At 38.7% G+C, this 7,639-nt stretch overlaps 1 long non-coding RNA gene across 1 annotated transcript in view; it reads left to right on the top strand.

Annotated features, from left to right (window-relative positions):
- The window catches only part of LOC135200438 (uncharacterized), a 112,446-nt gene that overhangs the window by 4,861 nt on the left and 99,946 nt on the right, over positions 1–7,639 (top strand). The window lies entirely within an intron of this gene.

The following is a 7,639-nucleotide window of genomic DNA, read 5'->3' as shown; positions in this document are numbered from 1 at the left end:
TGGTTAGTCCTGACTAGATGAAAAGGCCCTGAGAGAGAGAGAGAGAGAGAGAGAGAGAGAGAGAGAGAGAGAGAGAGAGAGAGAGAGGGAGAGTAGAAGAGAGAGAGAGAGAGAGCATAACAGGAGATACTCGAATTAAAATAATGCTCGCCAAGCATATTCACACTCCGGATCGTATGAACAAGAATAGTCTCACTCATGCACTGGAAAAAAAAGTGGAAACCTACGAAAATACGTGTTTGGTGCGACCCTGAACGCAATTCCACATGCAAAAATTTGCACAATTGAGAAATTCGATGAAATATTAACTAACAAGCTGGAAAATATATTTCCTTGATTCTTGAAATAGGCCTAACCATGTTACCAATGGTAAACGCGCATAGGTATAACTCGGATTTCGTTTTCTTTTTTTTACACCAACTTGTGTCTTATTTATATTTCATTTAATCAGATGCTAAACTTCTCTGTGCTTTATCAAAATAAATCATAATAACTCTCGATATAACGCTATGAAAGTAGAAAGTTAATTTACAAATATTAGGCCAATGCTTTTGCACTCGGTTCCTGCTGCCACTCTATGGTGAACACTTGATATCACACTTTGAGAGCCGCAGATGTTTCTTTGGAGAAAATATTTTTTTGAATAAACAATTATTGAACTAACATTGATCATTCACTGGGGAAATACTTTCTGCGGTTATAGAGTTAATACGTATTATCAGATAACTAGGATGACAATAATTGGAATAAAATATACTAACTGGCAACCCCACGAATTTCTAAAGGAGTACGATCAATTCTGAGGTTTGTCGCATCACTTCTGGAACTTACTGTACGTACAAGCTTTTAAGTGTTATAATTTACAAGCTGTTAAAAAGGCTATGATTTACAAACTTTTACATGGGTTATAATTTACGAACTTTAAAAAGTGTTATAATTTCCAATCATTTAAAGTTACAATTTACAAGCCTTTAAATGGGATATCGTTAAACTTTTAAATTTAAAAGGGATATAATTTACAAAGTTTTAAAAGGGTTGTATTTTAATGTTATTGAAGTGCATGATAAATAGTTCATTTCTATAAAAAGATAAATACTAAACACATCAATGGTAGAGTTGGTAATGTCTTCCTACGTTAAGTCCTACTGCTACTACACATTTTTTAATTTATTATTCCAATAAACAAAGTCACACTATTATTCCTCTATATTAAATTTAGGTCAGATTCCATAGGTCGATATTAAACCTTTTAAGGTTGGATAATTTAAAAAAATCATTGGTAAGATAAGTTGGTCAAGTCGTACCACTTAAGACCAACTGCCACTCCACATTAGTTATTTTTAATCGTAAAAATAAACAGATTCATATCTTTTATTTATCTACATTAAATTACGGCCAGTTTCCAAATGTTAATTTCCCCAAACTATAGTCTTCACAAATGATTTTATAAAATTTATTACTTTTCTTAGGATGGTTAAATTGGCCAAAAACTTCTAGCCATATTATATATACGCACACACACACATATATATATATAGATATATATATATATATATATATATATATATAGATATATATATATGAACAAAGAATTCAAGAAGTTAAGAGGGCATTGTGACTATTACAGCTGCATAATGTAGCTGGTAAAATGTGACCAGTAGATTCTGCACATAAGAAAGAGAGAGAGAGATGCCTGCACTATAACTATTATAAACAGTTTATTATTATATTCCATTTCCTGCGAGTCGGGCTGCGACTAAATTTTCACATTTACAGGAATAACTTGTAAGCATACACAATTTTTACTATGCATCATGGAGGCTTAATATGTAATTGTTAGAACTTCAACATGTCTAATATATGTTCCTTTACATTTCATATGCCTTATTCAAGAAGGCAGTCCAAAGTAGTTTAAATGAACTAACTTCTCTATTATGATAGCAAGGACATTTTGGGACCGAAGATGTCAGTCTATTCAAATGTCTCCCGTCTTAAGGAAATAAAATCTCTTTGGTAAAACAATCCCTTTTTATATCTAAACGTTGCGTTACTTTACTTTAATCATGACAATATATATTTTTGAAATTTATAATATTCCATAAAAATGTATTTTTTTTTTTTCACTGCAAGGTGGTTTGCCAATGCTTTTGTTACGCTAACCTTGACGAGCAACGAGCATGGCAGGTATTCTCTCTCTCTCTCTCTCTCTCTCTCTCTCTCTCTCTCTCTATATATATATATATATATATATATATAATATATATATATATAGTCATAAAGCAACTCTTATCAAAATTATTTGTAGTATTTCGTACTTTCTTCGATAGAGATCCCTAGCAAAGTTCGGGGGTCGCTACCTCGCTAGGACTAATATTTCTTAGGGTCATTATCTTTATGATATTTACAAACTTTTGTTTTTTATATTTACAGTCTTTTGTTGTTTTTAAGGACATCTCTAACTGATTTGTACTAAACACGCCGTGCAGTACAGATTTCTGTCTGGTTAGGTCGTACTCCTGCAATGCCTGGTACTTGTACTCGATAATCACAGGAAAAAAAAAAAAAAAGTCACAAGCAAGTCACAATATTTCCCAAATAGTGACCCCCAAAAGGGTTTCAATAACCCGGTGTTTCCACCTTAGCGGAGTATTTATAGTAGTACAAGCCCACTGTGGATGGCAATAAAAACAAACGAAAGTGTGTAAATTAAATTGACACACATGACTTTTATTTCTGTGACTTCTTTTCCAAGAAATATCAGCTTTGGATAACGACCCCCCTATATCTACGCAAGATCCGTGGGGATATTTTTTTTCTGGACAGTGAACCCTAAGTATGTAGTCCAATCTTGACCCCGCCTCCCCCCCACCACAAGAAATATCGGGGTAATTCTACGGAATAGTTCCACATGGACTTTAAGGAACGTAACCGCGGATACGACATCCACTAGGGATTGGGGCGTCCAATGTATTTCGCCATGTTTAGTACTGGCCCCTGGGGATTAATTACAGCCGTCTGAATAAATATTACTTAAAATTCTTGTTCAGGAGGTAAAACTGCATAGAAAACCACAACTGCCATAGTCTAGGCCGCCGCGGAATAGTACTGTAGATCTACCAATATGGGTACTGGATACAAGCTCCAAGCCTTGTTAGGGGTCACTATCTAGTAAAGATGATTGATAGTGACTCCAAAGTTGTCCAATCTTAGGCTATGTATTTACACACAGGTTTACCTGTCAGTTCGAGACTGGTTAAAACGTACGTGTGGACGACAGTTTGTGCGCGGAGTCAGTCCACTCACCTGCAGCATTATTTGTAGGCTGTTGCGAGTCTAAATCATATAATAAATAAAAACTATTTCCATGTGATAAGCACAATTTGGTATAGGCCTAGGCCAGTGTCCTGCCTTTTTATGAAAGGTGTTACTAGTGAAAGTAGCCTTCATAAATAACTGAACTAACCACTGGGTCTAATTTAACCTTATTCATTAATATTGTATGAGAATAGACATCTCTCTTTCTTCTTCCCAGATGGTTCCCATTTTTTATATGGGGTTGCTGTTTCCATCTATTTCTATCCTGCGCTTCTGCCTCATCAATTTCCTTTTCATGTAAGTCTCCTCTCACACAGTCCTTCCATCTCTTTCTTGGTCTTCCTCCTCTTCTTCTTCCTTGAACTTCCATCCCCATAGTATGTCTCCCAGCGTGGTCCTCATCTCTCCCCAACAGGTGTCCATACCATCTCAGTCTCCCCTCCTGCACTTTTTTCGATATTTCCTCTACCTTAGTCGACCCCCTATGTAGTCATTTCTGATTCTATCCTCTCTGGTCAACCCAGACATCCACCTAAGCATTCTCATTTCTGCCACATCCATCTTCTTCTCCTCTGCCTTTCTCACGTTTGCTGTTTCTGTACCATACAGCATTGCTGTTCTTACCACTGTCTTGTGAAATTTTCCTTTTAACCTCAGCGGTACTCTTTTTCACAAAGAACTCCAGAGGCCGCTTTCCAGTTGTTCCAGCCTACCTGTCTGTACCCGATGTTTTACTTCTTCTTCCATACTTCCTCCAGCATTAACAAAGGATCCCAAATACTTAAACTTATCAACTCTCTTTATTTGTTCTCCACCAAGCTGAATACTTTCTCCATCATCCCCCTCATTGATGGTACACATATATTGTCTAAGATCTACTTATTCTCATTCCTCTGTCCTCCAGTACTTGTCTCCATCTTTCCAATTTCATTTCCAGATCTTCCCTGCCCTCTGCACATAGAAAATATCATCCACATACAATATGTTCCATGGTACTGCCTCCCTTACTTCCTTTATTATAACGTCCATCACTATGTTAAAGATAAATGGGCTCAGAGCCGACCCCTGGTGTAATCCTACTCTCACCTCAAAACACCTCTGTCTCCCCAACATTGCTCCTCACTGGTAAATACATTCCAGAACATCTCTTGTATCAATCACACGTACTTCTCTTGGCACCATCTTCTCCCTCAGACTCCTCCACACCTCGTCTCGGGACTCGGTCATAAGCCTTTTCAAGGTCAATGAATACCATGTGTAGGTCCCTTTGCTTTTCCCCGAATTTATCCATTAGTTGCCTCACACAATATATACCACCTGTTGTTCCCCTTCCCTTCATAAATCCCTTCTGCTCTTTACCTATTTGTACTCTTTACCTATTTGTACATCTCTCCTTAATAGGCAATATTTAGACCATTACACATTTTTTATTTTTTCCTATTTATAAGTGAATTGCCACAGCAGCTAGTCTATGTAGCTCTACATCCTTATGCTGATATCACACTGGTCATTTCTTGCTCGCGGTTTTGGCCAGCATCCAGCCGATGCTCACGAACAAAAGTGTTGTATCGTCACACTAGGACCTTGTGGTTTCGAGGAGCAGTAAGAAAAAGTAATCAAAACTGATCAGCTGATATCATCATGGCACCCAGAAATTGTAAGACTGTTGCAAGATGTGCTGCAGTGATGTATTTTCTCGGAATCTTACGTGAATGCAAAAGTAACGACAAACGTTTGTGGGTTCGAGAGTGGCTCAGGAGAAGAGAAGCCAAAGGTATCTTTGACAACCTGCGGGAAGAGACATTGTCTGAGAGTATGTTTTATCAGCAGCAGCCATCTTGTTTGTTTACACTACGTGGTCGCTCGCAGTTTGTGCTTGGTGCTTCCCGTTCAGTCAGAAAGCCAGTATCTCGAGCTAAAAGCTCCCGGGTTTCCATTTTCGGCAGCAACAGCTCGCTGCTGGAGAAAAAAAGGCCTAGTGTGAGGCCACCTTTATCATCCAGCGGAGTTTCCATCGCTGCCATACTGTACTACTGTGATGAGGGCTAGGCGAAAATTGTAGGCAATAACCCCGAATTGACTGTCCAACTGACTGGTCTACTCTTTATATGTAGACGCTCATCCGTTGAATGCTCGTGGATGGGCTGACAGGCAAACCCGAGCGCGAATACCCAGTCTTAGATACACCCCCTCCCCCGGTGAAATATCAATCCTGGATAACGACCCCCAAGCCTTGGAAGGTAGCTGTACAGTACTACACAATACATGGCGTACAAGTGCAGTTGTACAGTAACCTTGAACCAAATGACTGATAAGAAATGGGTTTGTACATTTTCACTGACAGGAGTATCTGCGAAGCATTCCATGCATAAGAGATTCTGTAGAAATGATCAAGGCTGAGGCCGAGATGGTTGAGAACAATATTGGAGTAGATGACCAAAGGGACAAACCAAAGGAGTGATGCAGGGATGAATTTTCAGGTCAGTGCTGATGACCACAGAAAAGACTCAGTGAGAGAAATGTAGCATCAAGCAAACTGGCAGTATAGCTTCTGTCATCCTAGAAGTAGGAGCAGAGCAGCTGAAAGAAGCCCAGCGGATGGATCCTTGTCTACGAGAGTAAGGGTGACAGCTAAAACTGATGCAGACCAAAGGACAAAGGGTACCGGAACTTATGAGGTAAAATGTGTCGACTGGATAACCAGCAGGCAATCTGATAACACCAGAATGTTTGCCAGAGACACTGAGAGGCTGCACCAGCTAGGTATTACATACTGGGGTAGATGCCATTTGGAAAAGCTCTCCAAGAGAGTATCTACGCCACAGCATCAAAAAGCAACAGGCACATCCTCATGGCTGGAATTAGAATATAGAATTTAGGCCAAAGGCCAAGCGCTGGGACCTATGAAGTCATTTTGGGGGTGAAAAGGAACTTGACAGTAAGACGGTTTAAAAGGTGTAGCAGGAGGAAAACCTCACAGTTGCACTGCAAAATAGTTGTTAGAGTGGGTGGCAAGTCAGAAGGAAGAAAGAGAATACGAACAGAAGTACATTAAATGTAATGAAGAGGTTGCAGCTAGGGGCCAAAGGGACTCTGCAAAGAACCTTATGTAATGTCTACAGTGCACCACATGAGTTGCACTGATAGCACTACCCCCTACACAACAGGGTCATCCTGATGGTGTCAGACTTTGCTACAAGTTACCCAGAGACGGTAGCACTTCCTATACCAAAAACCAAGCGGGTGGCAGAGAGCCTTCCTCAAGGAGACACTGTGACTGAAGTGCCCAGTTTACTTCAGAGGCGTCAAGGGAAGTGGAGGCATTATCACATGGGTAGAATCTGGTGTGTGATTTGCCTACCATAATTACTAATGACCATCCATATACATAATGTGTACATTAGTATACCTATGAAAAAATGCTTTTTTGTTTTTTCAGATTTCCAAATAAGAAGTTTTTTTCAGTTCAAGACCTGAGAATTGACCATATGATTTTTTTATGATGTACTGTTTTCATGTATCTGAGAAAATTTACTAACTGCATTTCTTTATTAGTCCCATCATCTAAACTAACATGTCACAGAATCTTGGAATAATGAGACCGCATTTATCTTGAGTATGTACCATTTTACACAGTAATCAAGATATATTTTATTTGAAAAAACTTAATTATTACATAGATAATATTTTGTGTATCATAACAAATACTGGTGGAAAACAGTTTTGCTCTTGTTTTCTAATTGAGTTTTGCATTAACAAAAGGCTTACATGCAATGAGTACCCAAACAAGGTAACTTGCTAGATAACAGTATGACAAATTTTCTTGTACGAGAGTTCACATAAACCTACTGTCAAGAGCAGCACGCGCATTCTTCCCTGTTAAGTGTTGGTGTGTGCATGTGGTTTTTCTTAACCTCAACCACACTTGGGCTGCCATAAAGCCTGCTTAACCTAAATCAACCCTATTAGTCTGAATTCCAGCTTGAAATACAATGACTGTCCTTAGAATCCTATTGCCAGGCACACAACTGAGAATACCTGTGTTTCTCAAGTTACTTTGAGCGAGAGAATCCTCCTAACCAGCCTCAAATTTCTCCCTTGTCAGTTCTAGAGGTCTTTAATTCATTCCTCACACCACTGGACTGAGGAACAGTTCCCTGAGGACGTGCAACTGGAACTTCAAGAGTTTAAGCAAAAATGAAATGCATTACTACCCTGATACAATTCTCATTGTATTTTAATAATTTACTACACACTTACATTTTATGTATTATTCATTCTTTTATAAGAGATCTCTTCACTTTGTGTTTACCATTACTTTCTG

The sequence above is a fragment of the Macrobrachium nipponense genome, chromosome 26, assembly GCF_015104395.2.
Source record: "Macrobrachium nipponense isolate FS-2020 chromosome 26, ASM1510439v2, whole genome shotgun sequence".
In the NCBI taxonomy this organism is placed as follows: Eukaryota; Metazoa; Arthropoda; class Malacostraca; order Decapoda; family Palaemonidae; genus Macrobrachium; species Macrobrachium nipponense.
This window is presented reverse-complemented; position numbering and strand designations above follow the sequence as displayed.